Source organism: Notamacropus eugenii, chromosome 7 (assembly GCF_028372415.1).
Source record: "Notamacropus eugenii isolate mMacEug1 chromosome 7, mMacEug1.pri_v2, whole genome shotgun sequence".
Taxonomy (NCBI): Eukaryota; Metazoa; Chordata; class Mammalia; order Diprotodontia; family Macropodidae; genus Notamacropus; species Notamacropus eugenii.
Genome location: NC_092878.1, coordinates 103,379,044 through 103,390,342, shown reverse-complemented (window position 1 = coordinate 103,390,342; position 11,299 = coordinate 103,379,044). Strand labels below are relative to the sequence as shown.

Sequence of the window (11,299 nt, the reverse complement as noted above, 5' to 3'; positions counted from 1 at the left end):
AAACCATTTTCAAAAGTTAACTTTTCCAAATTCAGATGCAACGGAAGACAACTTCACAGTCTTGTACTAAACTGTAGCTACAAGATCATTTACAAGGGAGGTTTTCTTCCATAGAGTCCTGTTATGATGCCTTATTGAAATGTAGTGAGCCTAGGTTCTCAAAAGCCCACTGAAGTGTACGTTTTGGTAGGTTTTCTCATGTAGGGTAGTCCTGGCATCAGACAAGGTCCAAAGTCCAGCTAACTAGAGGCCATAATTTTCCCAATCATGCCAGATAATTGCATTTAAAGGAAGAATTGGAAGATGTGGACATGGTTAAAACAAAGAGCAAGTTTTTGTTACCAGTGTGTGAGGCACTTTAAAATCATTTAAGATCATTCACTTGACTTTGTTGAGCAGAAGGGAAAGAAGGAAGAAAGGAAGCAAAGATTTATTAGGTACCTACCAGGTACCACTAAGTGCTTTATGAATATTAGCTCATTTATCCTTACAACACCCCTGGCAAGTAGGTGTGATTATGATCCCCATTTTACATGAAGAAATTAAGTTAGCTAGAGGTTTAATTTGCTAATAAACATCTGAGGTCATATTTGAACTCAGATCTTCCTGACTTCCTGACCCTGTCAACAGAACCACCTTGCTGCCTCCAGAGCAAAGATAAAAATCAACAACAAACGATTAATTTGATGCACAATGCTACAAAATGGGAAAATTAAAAAGAAACAAACATGGACATGGGCTACAACCCCTTCCTAGCAAAGTTAAACAGATAAAACAATCCCTGTAACAAGGAAGGCTGTAAGAATTTGGAAACCCTCATTTAGCCAAAGACTTAACCTCTTTGTCAAGAGGAGGAATAACCCTACCAAGGACAGCACCAGTTTAGAATATGAACTTAATTTGTAAAACCTTACAGAGATGAGTAGTAGAAGGTTGTAAGCAGTATGTCTCTAAACAAGCAAGAAAAAGGGAAATTTTTGAAGAAAGCTTCTTACAATGCCTTTATAAAACTTCTTATCTCCCAGCCAGGAGCTCTTACGCTGCCCTTATTTATCTTTCCAAGAGAACCTATTAAATTCAGCCCCCATGTAACCACACCTCCCTTTTGTTTTCTGATTTTATTGATAATAAGGATGTCCTCTCTCTACCAATATCTCCATCACTTTCGGTGTGTATTTTTTGATTTCATTGTTTGTCAAGAGAGAATAGTTTCAGCATGCAAAACATCCATAAAAATAAAAAGAATATTTTCACACAAAAATAATATAATCTAGGAAAGAATAATAGAAAGGGAAGTTCCTTTGAAAAGAACTACAGATTGCAAAACCATATCTGGGAGTCAGTCTACCAAGGCACACTCAAAACCTATACGTGCAATTACCAATTGTGTGTGTGAATGTGTGAATGTGTGTGTGTGTGTGTGTGTGTGTGTGTGTGTGTGTGTGGTTAAAAATGCTCCTATAAGACAGAATTTAAAAGAAATACTTAAATAACTAGAGGCATATTGAGTGACAGTGCTGGGCCATGCCTATGTGACAAAAAATGACAATCCTGCTTAAGTACCAACATTAATTCGTAGGCTTGGTGCTACAGTGCCAATAAATGGGATCCCTGTTGGACAGTTTCATCATATTCAATCAGAAGAACTAAGCATCTCAAATATCATGGGACATGGATAACGGGAAAAAAGTAAAGATGAAAGGAGGAGTAAGCAGTTCCAAACCTCATATTATAAAGTAATAACCACTAAAACAATTTACCACTTGTTAGAAAATAAACCAGTGTAACAGGTTAGACAAGGAAGAATCATAAACTGAAGTTATTATTATAGCATTTAATAAATCTGAAAACACTATGGAGAAGAATTCTTTAATAATAATTCTTGGAAATATTGGAAAGCAGTTAAGTAGAAATAAAATTCAGATAAAAAAATTTTCATATACCATAAAAAATTCAAAATAAATATGCAACCTGAATATTAAAAGTCCTGTCATTAAAAAAATGAGAAGAGAATGGATCAGGTACCTTTCACAGCTGTGGTGAAGGGGCAAATTCTCAACCAAATAAAGGATTGAGTTGATTAGAAAAGATAAAATAGATAATTTCAGTTACATGAAATTGGAACTAGAATGAGAACAGAAAGCAAAAGACTAAGGGAAAAAAATCTCGGTATCTAATATCTCTGAATATGGTTTGATCAGAAAGACAGCACCTACTAGACACATGGAAACCAAAAATCATTCTGCAATGGATAAATAGGTTAAGGGATTTGAACAAAGAAAAATTGCAATTGATTAATAAGTAATATGAAAGATTATTCAAAAGCAATAATAAGAGAAATGCAAATTAAATTCATTGGAAACAGATACCTATCAGGAATGATTCAAATCATGAGGTAGTTAGTTGTATATATATGTAATGTGTATATCTTACTAAAATACATGATATGTAATCATATATTAGCTAGCAATTTATGTTATATAAAATATATGCAATAACTACCTCAATAGATGTGTGTATGTGTGTAGTTAGAAATGCTCCCTATAAGACAAAATTTAAAAAAAATTTTTTAAATAACTGGAGGCATATTCAGTGGTAGTGCTGAGCCATGCCAATATGACAAAAATGACAGTGCCTACATGAAATTTGTAGTCTTGGTGCTACAATACCAATAAAACTACCAATGAGATCCCTGACTAAGCTAGACAGCTTAATCATATTCAATTAGAAGAACTAAGCATCTAGAACATCATGGGAAATGGATAACCGTCACTGTCCAACTTGCTCCTATCCATGTCAGAACATGCTTGACAGCTCCACCAGCTCATCTCTACCAGGAGGTGTCACTCTAGATCATTAAAAACCATTAATTATGGTCTTTCCCATAATTGCCCAAACCAGTTGTGGTTTATTACCAGGGAGTTGTCACCATTTTACATCTAAAAAAACTGAAACAGAGAGGTTAAATGAGGCAACATTTACGGGGCAACAGTTATTCAAGTGTCTGAAGACAGATTTGAGCTCACATCTTCATGATTCCAGGCCAAGCTCCCTATATACTGAGACATGTCTTTGCCTCAAATGAAAACTGTCTTGTTTGTCATTTAAAACCCATCACAATCTGTCTTCAAACTTCCTTTCCAGATGACTTATACATTACCCACTTTTGTGCACTTCACTCTAACGCCTAGCCAAACAACTCTCCCTTTTCTCCCCCACTACCTTCCATGTAGCACACATAGGTTCTTGCACAGATTGTCCTGCATGCCTCCAGTTCAGATTTCTTTTGCATGTACTTAATCTATTTCAGCTTTTATTTCCATCTTTATTTTCTGTATTTCTATTTCTACTTCACTGTGGATCCCAGGGGAGACTAACTTTAGAATTATAATGTGCCCCACTCTCACTGATGGAGGAAATAGTTTGTTGTAAAATTATGGACAGCTATTTTCCAATTTTTTTGGAAGAATGTATTTGTTACATGGATTCTTGTTACTCTAATACTTGAATCTTGTGGCTTATGGTATGTTATGGTTAACTATTCATCATGTTATATTTTCTGTTAAACTTTTGGAATTAAAGCACTGGGGTGCATGTTCCTGTGCGTGCGTGTGCATGCATGCGTGCGTGTGTGTGTGTGTATGAAAATGTCAGCGATCCATGTAATTTCCAGAAAAATATAACCATTTTTATAAAATTTTATGATATTTTAAGAAACAAAATTGTCTTTGTCTTTCCCCCATGTATAGAATTATCAGCAAGATGCTCAGCATGGAATTTGTAGCTATAGATCTGGTAGTGCTAGCCTTAAATTGTTAGTAAATATTTAAGAACATCAAAATAGTGTTCTTAGTTCCCAGTACTTTGAAATTTACATAAGAAATAGCAAATGTTATTAGTAATAAATAAATTTGTCCAAGGCTATAATAACCAAGCACTAGAATTCTAGAATGTCATTGGCATTGTAATACTTTATAAATCAAATGCCAACTCATATTTTATGTAATTAATTAACGGTCACCATCCCCTAGAAGAATGTGTTCAAGAAGAGTGCGATCAGGTTTCAATTGACCTATATCCCACCAGTAAGGAAGGATGAAAGACACTGAGCATGCTTTCTTCTCCAGCAAAGGCCAGAGTGGTGATGATAGAAATTCATTTCCCTTTGGTGATAAATGCAGCTCATCTGATAAATACAAAGAAAAGTCCTTGTTATCCTCTTGCATCAGCGTGCAAAGGTAAAGGACATCTGTCCCACAGTTTTGGCCCACTTGCAAACAGGCTTTGCTGCATTCACCAACAACCAGATTCATTCAATTTAGTTTGCAACCTTTTCCCAAGCTGATTCATAAAGAGGAGATGATATAAAAATAATTCTAATTTCAAGAACATCTACGGACTTTAGATACTGTATCATGGTCTTTAAATTCTCAATATACTCATCCAGTGGAATGTGTTGCTGGAGATTCTCATCTTTTAAAGCACTGTCATTGGCACCAAAGAAAGTTGTAACTGCGTTATTACTTTCCCCGATTAATCTTAGAGCAATGATTTTACCCCATCTGGAATTGTAACCGCCCATGACTGCCCTAAGTCCCTTCCAGGCCCTTTCAAGCCTCCTCCCTGGGCTTTGGCTTTTATCCCTTCATATCTTTTCCATTTTTCTTCCCTTTTTTTGTCCTTCCAATTTCATACTTAAGTGGGCTCAGGATTGCCTGACTTAGTTGCACCTGTTGCTGAATTTTCTCTAGCATTTCTTTTCTTTCTACTATGTATCTCTGTTTTATGAAATATTTAGGTGGGAAATCTTTTCATGACTTGCCTCCATAAGATTGTTCTCTTTATTGTCATTTTTGTATGAACACCCCAATACTGCACTGCCACCTCCCCTTGGAACTGGATCTACTCCAATAAGAGTGAGAAACAGTTAAACAAAATAACTGAAAGACTGTCTGTGTGTAACCCCATCTGCAACACGGTTCCCTGTCACTTTCAAGAGAATTCAGATTTGTTTTCTTATCTGTTCTCTGGAACCAAGATTAGTCATTACAATTACTCAGTGTTCAATTTCCTTCTAATGTTCCTTTTCTTCACATTATTGTCGTAAGACTGTGTATATTGTTATTCTGTTTTTACTCATATCATTCTACATGAATTCATACAAATCTTCCCTTGTTTCTGAATTCTTCTTAGTCTTTTTTCCCCACAATACTGTTGTTACATTCATATACCATATTTTTTCAGCTTTTCCCTAATTGATGGCTACCCATTTTATTTCCAGATATTTGCTAACACACACATACACACACACGCACAAGTGTTACTATGAATATTTTGATGGTTGTTAGACCTTTCTGTCTTGGATTTTTGTGATTTCTGGGCCAAAGGGTATGAATAGTTTAATTACTTTTCTCACATAATTCTAGTGTTTGCCCTCCACTAACAGAGCATTAATGTGTGTCTTTCTGTCATCGCTCTGACAGTGGCTATTCCTCACAGTCCTAGCACATAGCATTTCATGGAAAGCATTCCTTGGACAATTAATTGTCCAGTAATTCCAATTATACCATCTTTGTGACTTCTGTGTCCAAAGTGCCCCTCCCTAGCCCCACTCTATATGTGCTGTCTCTCCTGTTTTCAACTGAGACACTTTTATACTTGTTTGAATAATATCCCCGGCACTAGCACATAGTAAGACTTAATGATGCCTTTTCATTCATTTATTCATTCTGTATTAGTTTACCTAAGTTTTCCCATGCTTCTTATTATATTATATTTATTATATTCATCATTCATATGTGTAGTATTCCATTGCCACAAATATACTACAATTCATTTAGCCATTCCCAAGTCAATGGGCTTTGTTTCTAGTTCTTTGCTACTACAAAAACTATAGCGATAAACATTTTAGTGTAGATGGGACCTTTCCTTTTGTCTCTGACCAACTTGAGACTCATGCCTACCATGAGAATTCCTAGATCAAAACTTATGGATATTTTACTCATTTTCTTCACCTAATTCCAAATTGCTTTCCAGAATGGCTTGATCAGTTCATAAGTCCCCCAACAGTGTATTAATGAAAGCATCTTTCCATAAGTCTTCCAAGATTGCCTATTCCCTTGTTTTGCCATCTTTTCCAATTTGCTGGGTTCGAGGTGGAATTTCAGAATTTTTTGAATGAGTGATTTGAAGTTTTATTTCATATGGTTGTCAATAGTTTGTAATTCTTTTGAGAACTCTTTGTTCATATCCCTTAACTGCTTTGTTGCATTCACCAGCCTTTTAATATCTTCTGGACATTCTTCAATGTTGTTTTTTATCATAAACTATCTTGGGCTTCATTTCCTTTTAGCTTAGATCACATTTTTTCAGATCTAGTCTATTCAATGGTATTTAAATGTAGCACTTTGGCTAATTTAGAGACAGAATGGAAGAAAGAGGAAGAGAGAAATGCCTCAAAAGAAGGATATTTTAAACCATCTTTTCTTTATAAGGCTGCAGGTTCCAAAAGCCCTTCCTTGTATTCAATTTTAGTTGTCTGTGTCAACCTGCAGGTGTCACTGTATATAATCAATAATATAAGCAATTCTGCTTGGAAAGGAGTCTCAAGGCAGAGGAAAGAAAAAAAAAAAGAGCCCAGGATGGTATTCTCACTAGCCAGCAAATGTCAGCGTGGAAGGCAGTTTGATCTAGGAGCATGCTTTCCTCTTCTGTTTCAGGGACTTAGTGGAATTGATTGTCTCTGATCACTGCTGGATGTCCAACTACTAGGAATGTTTCAGGTCCTGGAGTTTCTTAAGTCCCCTATCTCCACTGCACTTGCTCCTCATCTTTTTTTAAAAATTATTTTCCTCCAATTACATGTGAAAAAGATTCTTATAAAAAATTTGAGTTCCAAATTTACTCCCTCTCTCCCTTCCCTCCCCCCTCACTGAGAAGGCAAACAATTAGATATAGATGTGCTAACAGATAGCTAGGTACCACAGGATGGAGTGCTGGTCCTGGAGCCAGGAAGACTCATCTTCCTAAGTTCAAATGTGGCCTCAGACACTTACTAGCTGTGTGACCCTGGGCAAGTCACTTAACACTATTTGCCTCAATTCCTCATCTATAAAATGAGCTGGACAAGAAAATGGTAAACCACTCCAGCATCTTTGCCAAGAAAACCCCAAATGGGGTCATAAAGAACTGCACATCAGTGAAAAATGATTGAACAATATACGTATGCATTCATGCAAAACATTTTCATATTAGCCATGTTGTGAAAGAAAATACAGACCAAAAATTTGTTTAAAATTTTTAAAAAGTATGCATAAATCTGCATTCAGTCTCCATTTTTTCTCTGGAGATGGACAGCATTTTTCTATCCTTAAGTCCTTCAGAATTGTCTTGGATCATTATACTACTGAGAATAGCTAAATCATTCACACCTGATCGTTATACAACATTGCTATTACTATGTACAGTATTCTCCTGGTTTTGCTCTTTTCACTTTGCATCAGTTTGTGCACCAGGTTTTTCTGAAAGCATCCATCATAATCATCTACCACAACTTGTTCACCATTTCCTAATTGGCATCATCTCACTTTCCAATTCTTTGCTACCAATAAAAGAGCTGATATAAATATTTATGTAGATATAGGTCCTTTTACTTTTTTTTTTAATCTATTTGGGATACAGACCCAGATATTGCTCAGTCAAAAGGTAGTCCTTTGGGCATAATTCAAAATTGCTCTTCAGAATGGTTGAATCAGATCCATTGATAATGCATCATTATCTTAACTTTGCCACATCCCCTCCAACATTTGTCATTTTCCTTTTCTATCATATTATCCAACCTAAGAGGTGTGAAGTGGTACTTCAGCGTTCTTATATCATTTGCATTTTTCTAATCAATAGTTATTTAGAGCATTTTTCCATATGATTCTAGATAGCTTTGGTTACTTCATCTGAAGACTGCCTGTTCATATCATTAATCATTTATCAACTGGGGGAATGGCTATCATTTTTATACATTTGAATCAATTCACTGTATATTTGAGAAATGAGGCCTTTATCAGAGAAAACTGCTGTAAAATGTTTTCACAGTTATGATTACTAACTGGATTTTTTTCCATCCTATTTTTTCTATTTATCCCGTGCTCTTTTTACTTTCATCCTGCCTATCCTGAAAAGTGTTTTGCTACTTCCTGGAGAAGGAGGGGGGAGGGAGGGAAAAAATTTAAAGCTTATGCAAGCGAATGTTGAAAACTAAAAATAAATAAATTGGAAACAAAGTGTTTTGCTTTTGATTACTACCTTCCATAATGTCCCCTTACTTCTATCAGTGTCCTCCTTCTCTTACCTTCTTCCCCTCCTACTTTTTTGTAGGGTAAGATAGATCTCTATACCCTACTGAAAAAATGTGTTATTTCCTCTTTGAGCCAATTCCAATGAGAGTAAAGTTCAAACATTCCTCCCCACCTCCTCCATCTTCACTTGCACTGTAAAAGTTCTTTTGTACTTCTTTTCCGTAAGATATTTTGGGATATATAGGTATTCAAGGAAATACTCCAAATACTTGGAGCCTTTTCAGGGCTGTTTTCCACCTTTGGTGTCTACCTGCCACCAACTCTCACTTATAGCTCCAAGAAGCTGTAGCATGCACAGGGGCCATATTCTGGTAAAGAAAGGGTTTCAGCAAACAGGAAAATCCAGGTTGAGGGAAACTGATGGGCCTCAGTCCTATCACTGAGTTGGGCATGGGGGTGTCTACCCCAAGCATGTGAAGACTTCTTCAGGTGGAATGGGAGGATGTGAACGATTTGTTCCAATGTCCATGAAGGAACCTGAAGCAGGTACTCAGAGCTTGATTAGTTATTAAAGGAGTCAAGGTCATCCACTGCATCCTAAGCCATTGCCAGTTGTCTTGGCTTTTGTCTTGTCACTGGAGTTCAGATTATTCTGGAAGAGAAAGTGAGGACAACATCTTTGTGCAATTCTGCCTCACTTAAGAAGTCAAAAGATATGACACATACCATCTTACCATTTTACCTACCTCAAAGTCTTGTGGACACAGATGAGTGACAAAGCAGCAGGTACAGATACACTGGGAGTTACAGTCACAGCCCTGCATGCAGGCAGCCCAGACAATCAGGTCATCTTCTCACTGGACTGAAGCAGCAGTGGGATTTGGAAGCCACATGTGTGTCTGAGCAGCCTTTTTAAGGATCATACTGCTCACCTCTTGGCATGAGGAAGGGGCTAGAAAAGGTGCCCTAAAAATTGTCTGTTTCACCTAACCTAACCCTGGCCTGTTTACCTTGGCATGTGGGGATCCTGTGCTGTGGTGGAAACGCACAGAAAAAAGTGCAAGGATGATTCTACTCATTATCAGTAGATGAAATATGCTCATGCTTAAAAGAGAACAGGAAATCCAGTAGACCTGAAAGGTGAATGGCACTTGCGTGAGAACGCAACAAATATAACATCCAAATAGTAGCCTTCAGTGAAACAAAGCTGGCAAATTAAGCCAGTTTACTGAAGTTGAAGCTAGATACATATATTTCTAGAGTGACCACAATAATGGGGAGCACTGTGTTTCACCATCAAAACTAGGTTAGTCAACAATCTTATATGTACCCCCCAAAGGAGTCAATGACAGGCTCATAACAATGTGACTTGCACTTGTACGTAAGTGCCATTCCACCATCATCAGTGCATATGTGCCCACCATGGCAAACCCTGATGAGGTAGAAAAAAATCACACACACATATACACATATATACATACATACACACATATATTATCTTTTATATATAATCATATATGATATTTAATATAATTATATGATAATATATTTATACATCATATATTTCACATATATATTATATATTACTATAATAATATAATTAACATATTATATAATTATATCTATATTATACACACATACACACATTTTATATATATACCTGGACACCCTCATCATCAATGTGGTGAAAGAGGATAAGCTTTTACTTCTAGGTGACTTCAACAGCAGAGAAGGCACAGACTATCTGACATGGTAGGGGGGGCCTTTGGGAGGAATGGAATGGTAAATAGAAATAGCAACAATCACATACTACTGAAGTCTTGTGACTCATGCTCCTTGCATCACCGATGCTGTCTTCTGTTTACCTAAATACAACAAAACTTCCTGGATGCCCCCCTGGCAGAAAACAGGCAGGATTGGAGAGTCATAGAGGATATGCATGATGCAGAGTGCTGAACCATAGACTTGTCCTCTCCAAGCTAACCATTCAGTGTCAACAAAAAGTGACTCCAAGGCAAGATGACTCCTAGAAGACTTAATGTCACCAGATTAGAGTGCTTCTCTAGGCATGTACAGTTTGTTGCTAACTTGTAGAGCAAGCTGAGCCAACACACAGTTGGCAGGAGTAGAGCAGAAAAGGAGTAGGCAGCTTTCAGAAATTTGGTGTGTAGTACCGAATTTACTCATCTGGGCTAGAAGATTCTCAAACACCAAGACTCGTTTTAAGAAAAATTATAGAGAAATTCGGAAGTTGCTAAATGAAAAATGAGAACTCTACAGGGTATACCAGCAGGATAGTTCATCTGTCTCTAAGAAGTGGAATTTAATCATCAGAGGTAAAGTGCAAATGAAGCTTAGTGAGATGCAGAATTGTTGACTCAGTAAGAAGGCAAATGAAATTCAGTTTTACACATATAGTAAAAATCCAAAGCCCTTCTATGATTTCCTGAAGGCTGTTTATGAGTGAAAGACTTATTGTACATCTCAACTACTCAGCGTCGATGGAGTCACATTGATTAGTGCTAAGGACATGATCCTGGAGAGATGGACTGAACATTTCCATAGCATTCTCGACAGACCATCATCAACCAATGCTGAAGTCATTGGATTGAAGTCAATCCCTCTCTAGCCAAACTTCCAACTGAAGAAGAGCTTTTGAATGCCATTAAGCTCCTTCTTTATGGCAAAGCACCTGGAGCTGATTCTATTCCAGCTGAGATTGACAAGGCAGGGAACCCACTGCTCATGCAAAAGTTGACTGAAATTTTCCAGGTTATATGGTAAGAGGAGGTTATCCCCTAGGAGTTCAAAGATGTCTCTACTGTCCATCTCTATAAAGGAAAAGGAAATAGGTTGTTGTTTGATAATCACAAGCTGGGGTGTATGTGGAGGTATCTCTGGCTAGATTCTTGCCAGTTGTTTCTGGCTAAATTCTTGCGGGAGTCCTCAATAGATCTTTGGAACTGATTACAAGACGTGGGAGACACTGGCTTAGGACCACTCAGGAG

The 11,299-nt window shown here is 37.0% G+C and overlaps 1 pseudogene; it reads right to left on the bottom strand.

The window, feature by feature from the left end:
- Positions 1 to 4,010: 4,010 nt before the first annotated feature.
- LOC140514725 (isoamyl acetate-hydrolyzing esterase 1 homolog pseudogene) lies at positions 4,011 to 4,582 on the bottom strand (annotated as a pseudogene).
- Positions 4,583 to 11,299: the final 6,717 nt, after the last annotated feature.